The sequence below is a fragment of the Phascolarctos cinereus genome, unplaced genomic scaffold (assembly GCF_003287225.1).
Source record: "Phascolarctos cinereus isolate Bilbo 61053 unplaced genomic scaffold, phaCin_HiC Scaffold_4;HRSCAF=312, whole genome shotgun sequence".
Taxonomy (NCBI): Eukaryota; Metazoa; Chordata; class Mammalia; order Diprotodontia; family Phascolarctidae; genus Phascolarctos; species Phascolarctos cinereus.
In genome coordinates this window covers 559960371-559972860 of record NW_027555847.1, presented here as the reverse complement: position 1 = coordinate 559972860, position 12490 = coordinate 559960371, and the positions used below count along the sequence as shown (strand labels likewise).

The 12490-nt window shown below is 37.2% G+C and overlaps 1 protein-coding gene across 3 annotated transcripts in view; it reads left to right on the top strand.

The window, feature by feature from the left end:
* Positions 1-12490, top strand: part of RNF182 (ring finger protein 182) — an 80120-nt gene that overhangs the window by 14784 nt on the left and 52846 nt on the right. Inside the window, exon 2 of one of the 3 annotated variants that reach the window (XM_078153585.1) lies at positions 137-271. The exons of 1 other annotated variant lie outside the window; for it this stretch is intronic. The gene's annotated coding sequence lies outside the window, so the exon portion shown is untranslated. Of the gene's footprint in view, positions 1-136; positions 272-1179; positions 1369-12490 lie in introns of those variants that run through there. One more of the 3 variants, XM_020986784.2, reaches the window with a different exon arrangement.

Genomic DNA, 12490 nt, shown 5'->3' with positions numbered 1-12490 from the left:
GCCATTTGCAGATTTTTTGGGGGTTGTTTTCTTATATTATTTATTACCTTTTGATGTTTTATGTTTTTTGATTTGTCATGTTCTTCTGGAGGACCTTTGACCGATTTAAACTGTCTCTGTGTATTCTTTCTTGTAGGTATTCTTTTGAAAATTAAATTTTTAATGCTGTCTCCCCCAGGAAAAAAGAAAAACAAAAGCCTTGTGACAAATAATGCACAGTCAAGCAAAATACATTTCCATGTCGGCCATGTTCAAAAATGTTTGTCAGGAGGTAGGTAGCGTGTCTTATCATGGGTCCTCTGGAATCGTGATTGATCATTGTTTTGATTAGAGTAATTCAAAATTATTAATTTTTATGTTATTGTTGTTTTAGTATAAATTGTTCTCCTGATTCTGTTCACTTCACTCTGCATTAATTCACACATATCTTCCCAGGTTTTTTCTGAAACCTTTCTTTTTGTCATTTCTCATAAGACAATAGTATTCCTTTACAATGGATAGAGTGCTAGTCCTGGAGTCAGGAAGACTCCTCTTCATGAGTTCAAATCTGGCTTCTTTCTTTTATGATATATAGGCCTAGTAATGGTATCATTAGGGTAAAAGATTTGTACAGTTTAGTAACTTTTTGGGCATAATTCCAAATTATTTTCTTGAATCATTGCCTAAATTTTCTCTTCCTTCCCCTGTTCCTCCCAAAGAGCTACTCATTATAACAAACAATTTTTTTTAAAGAAAAAAAGAAAGAGGAAAAAGAGAAAAAAAATATTCAAGACTGATCAATCTAGATACCTGAAAATAGTTATAATGCTCTCCCACTGTTCATTCCCTCTTTTTCTTCCAGTACTTTTGTTAAACTAATGTTTTATTGATGCACTTTAAAAATACTGTAACTTCCTAATAACTCTCTATCTCACCTTCCCCCAAATATAATCCTCCTTTGTAACAATGAATCTTTCTTCTTCCAGACTAAACATCTCTTGTTCCTTTATTTGATGTTCATAGGACATGGACTTATTGTTCTTCAACACCCTGTTTGTCTTCCTGTGGAAATTTTCTAGCCCATCTGAGTTTCCTAAAATATGGTGCCAGAACTAAATAGTGCTGACTCGCACGCTAGATGTGATTTGACCAGGACATATTTTTTATTAAATTGAGCACATGCCTCTAGGGATTTCCATGTACCTCACATTTTGCAATGATTCCTGGTAGTGGTGGGTGGTAATGAACTAATTGGAGATACTGGTTTATCTGAATGATCTCATTGCTTTCGGAAAGTCACAAAGAATCTGAGGAGATGCTATGGAAGATGTACAATCAGTCGGAAACTATTGTCTTACAGCTGAAGTTGTTTAACTAGAGTTAGTTTTGGTGAGTATTTGTCAAATGTTTTGATCACAGTTATTTTAGAGGAGTGACATGTGTGTTTGTGTGTGTGTGTGTTTGTGTGTGTGTGTGTGTGTGTGTGTTGTGTGAATACTGACACATAGGAGACAGAAGCACTCATATATAAAAATTATCAAAGGAAGATATTTCAGGGATTAGGTGATTATGATTAGAGATTTGTTGAAAAAAGATGCTATCATTACAAAGCCCCCCAACAGTCTCAGCTGTGGATATGTCACTTGGGAGGAATTAAAAATCAAAGGCCAAAAAAGGAAATTCAGAAGTAGTAGAACAGAAAGAAGGAATAGCCTCGACTTCATCCCTTGGTATCTTTTGGAGGCATTTGCATGAGAAAGTGACCTGTCTGTGAGGCCTTGATTAGCTTTCTTATACATGTGCTAGTGTTGGCATCTGTGAATCCAAGTAAAATTTTGGCATTACATGTTGATGCCAGCCTACATGGTTCAGGGGTAGTCCTGAATCTGGAGAGATTCTGGCTACAAGAATGTGAGAGCTGACTGACTATGAGAGCCATTATTGAACCTACTCATTCCAGATCATCAGTTGTCAGTCACCAGTAAGCTTTTGGTTGGAGCTTTCATCTTTCAAGTGGACTGACATGGAAAAATTCAGAGGCTGTGTGTATGGGACTCATATATGTAGTTCAGGTATGGATGAACAGTAGTTCGTCAAACTTCTGAAAGGTGCCATGCAGTATGACGTTAGCCAGAAATTGGAACGTGCCCTGGCTAACTCTCGTTGACCCGTACTTTGGAATATCAGAGGGTGGAAGCATTACAGATATCCGGGGAGGCAATTGGGAGTAGTGACATCACTAAACACAGCATCAGAGGACTTGGTTCTTGTTCTGATTGTGACTTCAGGAAATATTGCTAGAAAGCACAGCTAAACCTAGACACAACCTTTGGGAGAGATGCTCATTAAGTCCACAATATGAGGAGCGTTAGCATGATACCTCAATGTTGGATTTGAAACCTGGGGAAATATTTAGCAGGCTGGGGTTTATGTTGTATCTTGTCTTTAGCAATATGTATCTGCTACATCCCTGGCCCCATTCCTGTTTATCTCACCTTGTGATCCTTACCTGAACTTTGTTCCTCTGATACCCTTATCCTGTACTCTGCTTTGCTTTGCTCACTGGGATACTGGGCCTTGCTAGACTGCCTCTTACTTTAAGGAGTTACATGTTTGTCTGCAGAGGAGCCACCTGAATTCCTATGTTGAAATTTGGTCATGCCTCCTATGTAAAAATCATGATATCTCCCTCATTCATGTACCTGGGTAGTTAGTGTCTAAGTCTGACCTCCACAACTAAAGTGACGTAGAGAACTTTATAATTTCCCTCTGAATATTCTTCTCAATTATTCACAAGAAATAGGAGCCATGCTGAAAGGTTAAAAGACTGGGATTATTTAGCCAGAGGCAGAGAAGGATGAGGAATGACGATAGGTTTTTAGTAGAGGTCTACTTCATTTTATGGAATAGATGTTTGCCTGAAAAGTTATACGTCAATTAAACTTCATAAATTGAATCATACTTGAAAATCACTAGGGATGTTTACTAGTTAAAAGAAAGATCCCTGAGGTTCATTATTTTGCAATGCAAATAGTCACTTACTAAATTATGTCTTTTACAGATTGGAATTTTTGCCTAGAGAGTTTTCTCACTGTAAAGGAGATAACACAGAAGATAGTGGTCTTTATTACTGTGGAGGATCAAACAAGGTGATAAACGACATTTAAGCTAAATATCAGGAAGGAAAAAAACCTTAATTTTCTCATAGTATACATTTAGATGGATCATTTAAAGTGGTTATAGAAGGTTCTCAAGAATCTTTAAGATTAGAATAGTTTCTTAACTTATTGGTGGCAGTCATATGGTCCAACCCTGTGAATTTATGAAAATGAAATGTTCCTAGGGATTTATTGTTGACTGTGCATTAGGCTCCCAATTCCTCTTCACCTTTCCAGAGCAATGAGATTTCTAGGAGTTATTCAGTCGATATGACATTATTTGACATAGTTTCCTACCCAGAGAAGCTGCTCTTGTTATCAGTAGGAAATTTTCAAAGCCCAGGAATCAAAGCCTTCATTCACATACTTGGTATTTGATTTGGAAGTCCTTTTGCACCTAATGCATGGCCAACGGAACTACTACAAGTCACACATTCGTAAATAGAAGATGTTTCCCCAGAAGACTTGTTGGAACATTTAAGTATCCCATGCTGTTCTAACAAGGGTAGCACATTAGGTGGGGGACTTGCAGCCATGTGATATCAGTGAAACTGTTGAAAGCATTTTAGTCTGTTAATGGTGATGGTGATGTGGGTAGAAAGGTTACTCAGTATAACTGTTTGTTATGCACAAAATATGGTTTAAAATTTAAGTTTTTAAATAGTAGAGATCTTGTAACACATTTAAGTCTTGCTTCATTTGTTAAAATGAGTCTTTAAGAAAATGACCACCCCATCCCTTATGTTTATAATCTCTTTCAGCAAAGGTCTGAAAAAATCATAAATAGCATTTTTTCTCTCCAACCTTCACCCCATTCACAGATCAAAGAAAAGTGTGAAGCCTTCACTGCTTTTTGCTTTCAGAGATGAAACGTGTAATTTGAAAAGGTTAAAGTATTTCAGAAAAAAGAATGCATGCACAAGAAAAGGTTTTTGAAGGGCTAAAAAAGGCATGGTCCACCTAGATTATTGTCAAAGCTTGGGGTTATAGTTAAAACAAAGTAAGATCAAGTCATTACTCAAGCTGTTCTCTGTATAGCCTGGTGAGACCCAGGTCCCCATGCTGTTCAGTGATAGAGATAACTATTTTCAATTCCATTTATATAATTGAACTCTTTCCCAGATCCTTCTCCTGCCTCACCAACTCAGTATCCTTTATACATCTTTGGTGAGAATTTAACGCCTGAAGAATTATTATCCCTTCCCCAGTTTTGGACATTGGATCTCAACTATTTTCATCATATGGATTGTACCCAGTCCAGCATTAAAATACTCCCCCAGAGTGGTGGTAGTGGGGCTTGGGATTAAGAAGAGATGGTTGCTTGCCTCCAAAGGTCTTCATGATAACAGCTGGACTATTAACAGAAAGAGATAGCCTTCTCCCTACAGTTTTACCATTTTGGGGGATAAAATTAATTAAAATTACTTAATTATTAACTTCAGATCATGACTTTTTGAAAGCTCTTTCAGCCACAGAATATGATCTTTAAAAGTAACAGTTTTGTCTTCACATTGAGAGAGGCAGCAAATATAAAAGTATTTTGTGTGTGGAGGAGAAATGCTTTAAAGTAATGATATTTAAAGGTTCTGCTGACTTAATACCATTCCATTTCCAAAAGTAAACAACCTCTTTACCTGATTGCTCAGTCATATTTATCATGTGAAATTTATGGCATAAAATTTGAATCATAAATGTTGTTAGCAGAAGCATTCTCTAGTGCCTCTAACTTTATCTTGCTTACTGCAATAAATAAGAAGAGCCTTATAGATAACATAAAATATTCTATTCTAAAATGAGCCCTTTTCTTGATACAGACCAGCAGTTCTTTGTAATTAGGATAACTATATACACATGATTAAAAAGATGATCAGTATGTATGATTACATTTTTTAAAAATTCCTCTAAATGCATGTGAATGCTTTGTACTACAAGCAGAGTGGCTTAATTATGAACTCTTAGGATTGTCGTGGCTGAGCCAGAAAATATCTTTAAAAGTACCGTTGGCTAGCATTAACTTCAAGATAGCTGAGTACTTAAACTTTGTACACATAGCTCATAATTATGAACATAGCAAATATTTATATAGTGCTATAGGGCTTGCAAATATGTGTATTTTTTTTGTAGATTATCTAATGGGATTATAGGAGGATCGTCTTCAAGTTTTCATTGTAGTTATTACCATGTGAGAGTTTACACAAAAGTAACATTGATCTTTTGACTCTTCCCACCATGCCTTTTCTATTCTTTTCTTATAGAGAAGCCTTTTTACAATAGATAAAGTAATCTTGTTGTATTTTTGGTCTATTCCTTTATTGCTTATTCTTAGAATATTTTATAGTCTGTGGCTTTATTACTATCTTTTATAAAGGAAACAACACTTCACAATTAAAATATCAGTAAATATGTAGCCATTTTCTTACATTTATATTAAAGTAGCATGGAATGATTAATCTTTTAATTGTCACTGTACAACCCTTTTTAATTTAATGTAATTGAAATCATCCATTTTACACCTCACAGTGCTGTCTGTCTCTTGTTTATTCATAAACAATATTCAAATTTGTAAACAATTCATAAACATATCCATAAGTAGGTAATGTGTTCCAGTATTCTTGTTTACTCTTGAAAACATAGTATGTCCTTACAAATAATTTTTATTAATCTTTTTTTTTTTTTTTGGCTAGGCAGTGGGGTTAAGTGACTTGCCCAGGGTCACACAGCTAGTAAGTGTTATGTGTCTGAGGCTGGATTTGAACTCAGGTCCTTCTGAATCCAGGGCCAGTGCTCTATCCACCTAGCGGCCCCCTTACAAATAATTTTTTAAAAATCATTAGGCCTACAGAAAATTTCATTGGCCCACCCTCACTAATCATTGTTACTGAAAATTTTTTTTTCTTGGAAAAACAAAACCAGAGGCCTTGGCTTCACCTTAGGATGTATTAAATCTATATGTATCATTAGGAAGGTAAATTACCTATTTTCTGATACAGCCTAATTATTTTATCCTGTCTTTGACAATTAACTACCTGTGTGACCTTGGGCAAGTCACTTAATTACCTACTGCCTTAGCTTCCTCATCTGTATTATCAGGGGGCCTTTGAGGGCCCATCTGGTTCATTTATACTTCTGTAATCTTTTGTTCTATGACTTAAAATTGAATCTTCAACAAGCATTAGTTTGTGTAATCTGCATTGTCATTAAGAAACAAGCTGAGGCCGTTACTATTGTAAGGAAGGAATATAATACTGGAGAGATTTAATTTGTAGTCCACCAGTAGATAGTTAAAAGAAAAGGAAACTGAATAGCAGCTTCTTGGAACACATGAATGAAAACACTATTGTGTAATTTGTTTTTGTCAGAAGTGCATATTCACTTGCCAATACGAAATAAATTGTCAAAGGTATTTAAATATTTAATGAATTTAGTATTTGGTCCTGACCAGACACATTTGCATTTACCATGATTTCTATGATCTTTGTAAAATGTGATAAAATGACATTATTATTATGAAGAAGCATTTATCGTTAGTGCCTAAATGTATGTTGTATTGATCTGGGCACTGCCTATAAAGCTGATGCGTCTTTGAGGTTTAACACAGAACCATTGATATAGGTACAAATGTAAAGGTCAGAGCAAAGAAAAGGTACGAATTGGAGAAGTGATATCACCGAGAGGTGAAGAGTAAATGTGGTTTGATGTGGGAAGAGGTGATCAATTCAGAAATAAGGTAGAGAAGGAGAATAGTTGTGGAAATCCCAAGTTCCACTGTCAGACAACATAAGGAGAAAACTTTCAGTACAGTTTTCTCAATTGTTCTATCAGTTTGAAGTATTTAATGTCTATTTAATTCTTAAATTAGACAATGGGGAGCTATGATGTGTTTTAAAGAAATGAATGAATCAGTGAAGCGTTTATCAAGTACTTACTATATCCAAAGTACTGTGCTAAGTGTTGGGAATGCAATAGAAAAATAAAACTGTCCCTGCTCTCAAGGAGCTCACGTTCTTTTTACCTTTACCGCCACCACCCAGCCCCACACAGACAAAACTATTATTTATTTATTTTTAACATTAATTTTCAAAAAAATTTTGAACTTTTTAAATGTTCTAAATTCATTCCTTCCTTTCCCCTCCCCATTGAGAAAGCAAACAATATAATACCAATTATATATGTGAAATTGTGTAAGCCATAGTTCCATATTAGCCATGTTGCCAAAAAAAGGAAAAGCAAGAAAAATAAAGAAAATGGAAAATTATACTTATGCTTCACTATGCACTCAGAGTTCATCAGTTCTCTCTCTGGAGGTGGAAAACCTTTTTCATCCTGAGGAGGGGCTCACTTTCAAATGGAAGAGGCAACCCATATGGAAGGTTTTAGCCGCAATTGAGATAACTTCCATTTATGAGCAATATTGTTCACCATCTTTGATCCTCTGTAAGATATTACAAACAAGTTTATCATGTGAACCAAAGTTGACCTTGCCTACCATGTCTCTGTGCTTGGCAAGTATTTGATGGTTTGCTCGCTGATATAGTCGTTACCCACTTTCTGTCTCTCTGTCATGGCAGTTAATTTACATTGGTTAAATTTTCTCTGTTTTAGTGGAAAACTACTATTTAAGATGCAAATTGCAACTACAAACCCCTTTCACATATGGAAATGGATAGCTAGCTGTCAAGTAACCTTGGTTAAATTTGAACTGGTGAACCAAGTGTTTAATGTGCTATTTTCCAATCCTGTAGAATCTTTATGAGAATAACCTGTGCATATTGGGACCATCCTTGATGCCTATATGATAAGGAAACAGTCAGGCTTGAATAAATGATTTTCTATAGCAGACTGCCTCTTTACTACAGCTGATTGAAACATGCAAAAAATACAAGATCCTACTATGTTTGTTGAGTATGAAAAACCATTTCACGCAAGTCATGGTGATCCACGCCTGTAATCCTTGTTCTTGGGGTGCTGCTGCTGGTGTATCATTTGAGCTTAAGAATTCTGAACTGCAGTAGGGCTAACGCTGATCCTGAACTATCTGGCAGCAATATAGGAAGTCTGGCTCAGGCTCAGGTTCAAAATAGAGCAAGTGAAAGTTTATATGCAGTGGGATTGGGCCTGGGAGTGGCTGCTGTGCTTCCAACCAGGGCAAGATAAGAAGACCCAGTCAAAATACTTTGATTTGGTAGAACAAAATCCACCTAAAGACTCTCTTCTCAAAAGCGCCTCCCATAAATAAGGTTGGAATCACACAAGATTCTCTGAAAGATGAAATACCAGAAATAACTTTGTTCAGAGATCCTCCAGTGATTAATAGTAAGTGACCTATAAAAAGAGAAAAATACTTGCTTGCCAAATGGACTTGTTACTGTCATGGAGAATACCCAGTGTAGGATTCAGATGAAAACTGGATTCCCTATAGGTGACGAGGTTCTCTAGATATCTCTGCCTGCAGATGCCGTTTTGCTGATTTTATCAAGGCCTAGAACATCACAGAGTCTCCTAAATGAGATCATAAAACCATAGACCATAGATTTAGCACTGGAAGGGACCTTAATGTCTCTTCATTAGAGCCTCTCATTAGAAAGAGAGAAAACTGAAGCCCAGAGATCACATGAATAGGAAATGATAGCGTAAGAATTCATACACATTCATTCTGGCTCCTTTAGATCCAGTACTCTTTCCACTCTGAAGAGTTTGCCATAACTATCGGTGTTGTTCGTCCTTCCTTTTGAAGAGGACTAGTGATAGCATGGAGTGATTTAAGTGAAGTAGAGCTGCACAAAGTCATCAGCCTCACTCTCTCCTCTAGCGTCATTGAAGTGCAGTGGCAAGACAAAAGTCAGGATGACTGGCGATAGTCTGGGATGCAGTGTATGACCTTGGCATCTCACATGTCTGATCAAGCGCGACTACAGCTGCTTCAGCTCCCTTCACGGCCACAGGAACAAATTGTTCTCATCTAGCCATTCTCCTGGGGGAAGTCTTCACTTTCTTGGGGTACACATTCCTCTATCTCACTGACAGGTTTGGTGCCTGTCAGTTACCTCAACCTGGTTTATTTAGCTCGTCTGCCAATGTGGTTTACTGGGATGAGGCTGCTGTGCATGCTGCAGCTTCTTGGAGCCACAGGTAGGAAAACAAAGGGATGAAAAACACCTGTTGTCCAGACCATAACATGAAGTTGAATGCTTGGATGCACAAACCAGAAAACTGTTTCATGAGTACACACATTTAAAAAATTTATTTATTTTTGTATTATTATTATTTTTCTTATTGTTTATTTTTAAATATAAATTTATCTATTTTTAGTTTTCAACATATACTTCCACAAGATTTTGAGTTCCAAATTTTCACCCCATCTCGCCCCTCCCCCCACCCCAAGATGGCATGCATTCTGAATACCCCTTCCCCTAATCTTCCCTCTCTTCTATCTCTCCCCCCCCTTCTCTTATCCCCTTCCCCTTCTATTTTCCTGTAGAGCAGGATAGACTTCTGTACCCCATTTCCTGTATTTCTTATTTCCCAGTTGCATGTGAAAACATTTTTTTTAAAACATGTGTTTTTAAAACTTTGGGTTCCAGATTTTCTCCCTTCCTTGCTCCCCACCCACCCGCCCTCATTGAAAAGGCAAGCGACTCAATATAGGTTATGCATATGCAGTTATGCAAAACACTTCCATAGTAGACATGTTGTGAAAAGCTAACTCTATTTCCCTTAATCCTATCCTGCCCCACCCATTTATTCTATTCTTTCTTTTGACCCTGTCCTTCCTCAGAAGTATTTGTTTCTGATTACCCCCTTTCCCAATCTGCCTTCCTCTCTATCATCCCCCTGCTCTCTCGTCCCCTTCCTCCCCCCCCCCATTGTACTGTAACAGGGTAAGACAGATTTCCATACCCAATTGAATGTTGAGTACGCACGTTTTAGACAGATTGTAGATTGGCAATGACCAGGACCTGTTATCAAGTGGAGCAACAGTAGGTTTAAATGCCTTTGGGAAATATTACAGTGCTTTTTAAGAATCTCAAACCTTCTCCCCCACAAAATTTGCATTTTTTTAAACATCAGTATGCTTTTACTGATGCTGTATGAGTGTGAAGCATGTCTTGCTATAGTTCCCAAAGAACTAAAGCTTTGGCTTCTCTGCAGGCCCATGGAGAGGTAGATAATGGACATAATTAGGCTGCAATGTATTCATAACAGAGAATTATGTGAGTACTTCCATGCATCATAGCAGTTTATATGGAAAGACCGCTGAATTAGAGTCAGAGCCTGAATTTAAATCCTAGCCTTGTCCCTTACTACTAACTACTAAATGATTAATCAGTTGAATACCTGAATGTTCTATGATTTCCTCTGCTTCTATTGTGTGGGAAATTCTTCTATTTTTGCAGATTCAAACTGTCAATGACTTAGTAATTCAGTAAATCAAAAAGCATTTGTTAAGTATCTCTGGTGGTGGAAGCAGATAATGTGCACTGGGGATGCAATGATAAAAGCAAAACAATTTCTGCCCTTGAGGAATTAAGTTTTAGGGGGTGGAGGGAAAAATATTTGGGCAGATAAATAAGATCAAAATATGCAAAGATGAAGAGACTGGGAGAGACTAGGGCAGACCATGGGTAGAAAGTGATGTTTGAATTGCACCATGAGGGGAGCTAGTGAGTACAAGAGGTGGAGGTGAGGAGGAAGAACTTTCCAGGCATGGGATACAGAAGATGGAGTATTGAGTTCAGGGTAAAACAATTAGGCTGGTTCGATTAGAATGTAGAATGCTGAGGTGGAGCATTTCCACACATAAAATTGGTATGGAAAGATAGGTCGGAGCCAGATTGTGAAGGGCTTAAGTGTAATGTAGAAGAATTGGTATTTGGTCCTAGAAGCAGCAACGAACTCCTGAAGTTTCTTAAAACAGGGGAGTGAAATAGTAAGACCTGTGCTTTAGGAATATTAGTTTCATATTTATTTGGAGTATGCATTAGTGTGGGGAGAGATTGACAAGAGATTATGAGGGCCTGAACTAGGGTGTGGAGAGAAGTGGAGAGGTATGAGAGATGCACAGGTAGAAACAATAAGTCTTGGTAATTTATTAAATTTGAGGGTTGAAAGAGAGGAAAGGTTTAGGATGATGTGGAAGTTGTGAACCTGGGTTGGCTATCATGATGATGGTTGTTCACTCAATAGAAATTGGGAAGTTAGAGGGTTGGGTTGCAAGTATTGTTTTGGACATGCTAAAATTTTATATATATATATATATATATATATATATACACATATACATATATATATGTATATATATTATTATTAAGACGTCTTCATCTAAATGTGCAAAGCGGCTATTTAGATGAAGATGTCTTGTTCACGGATATAGGGGTGGGTAACATGTGGCCTCAAGGCCACGTGTGGCCCTCTAGGTCCTCAAGCACAGCCCTTTGACTGAATTCACATGTGGCCTCGAGGCTGCAGGTTCCCCACCCCTAGATAGGACTTGAGTTCATGAGGGGAGTTGAAGGCTGCATAGAAATTGATAAAATGAGCAATAGAGAGGAGACCCAGTGGAGATCCCCAGAATACACTCAGGCATAGAAGGTGGGACATCAAAAATGACTCAGCAAAGGAGACTGAGAAATAGTGGCCATATAGGGGTGTGTGTGTGTGTGTGTGTGTGTGTGTGTGTGTGTGAGAGAGAGAGAGAGAGAGAGAGAGAGAGAGAGAGAGAGAGAGAGAGAGAGAGGAAGAAGATGGGACTGGAGAGAATTGAGGGCATAAATGTTTTTCACATCTTCAAGTTTTTAGCAGTCTTCATAGGAATTATTATGATAATAAATATGGAAAAACATTTATAGTTTGGCAAAAAAAATGTGAGCTAATTTTGAGACTCACCTTCAGACATTATTATCATCAATACTATTTATCAGTACCATCATCAGTAATAGCACTAATTATACAGACCTCACAATATCCTTGAGAACTCAACCAGCAAACCAACGCATTATCTCACACTTTCAAACTTCTGCTCACAGTTGCCTAGATATAACATTGATACATACAAAGCTCAAGAATGATATTTTGAAATCAGTGCCTCTTTGTCAAATACTCCTAATCTCTAAGTTACACGATGAAAAACTTTGAAAATAAAGAGACCCAGCAGAGAAAATCAAAATCATGAGGGAACAGGCTGAGGTACATATCATTCCTGTTGTCCTGTCTGCTGCTACAGTTGTACCAAGGATTTCAGTGAACCCACAGAAGATGAACTTAGATCTTAGTACTTTAACAAAAAACCAGTTATTTTATCTGTCTGTACAGTAATCGATAGAACATTAAGTATAAAAGAAAAAGGGTAGTGAGTC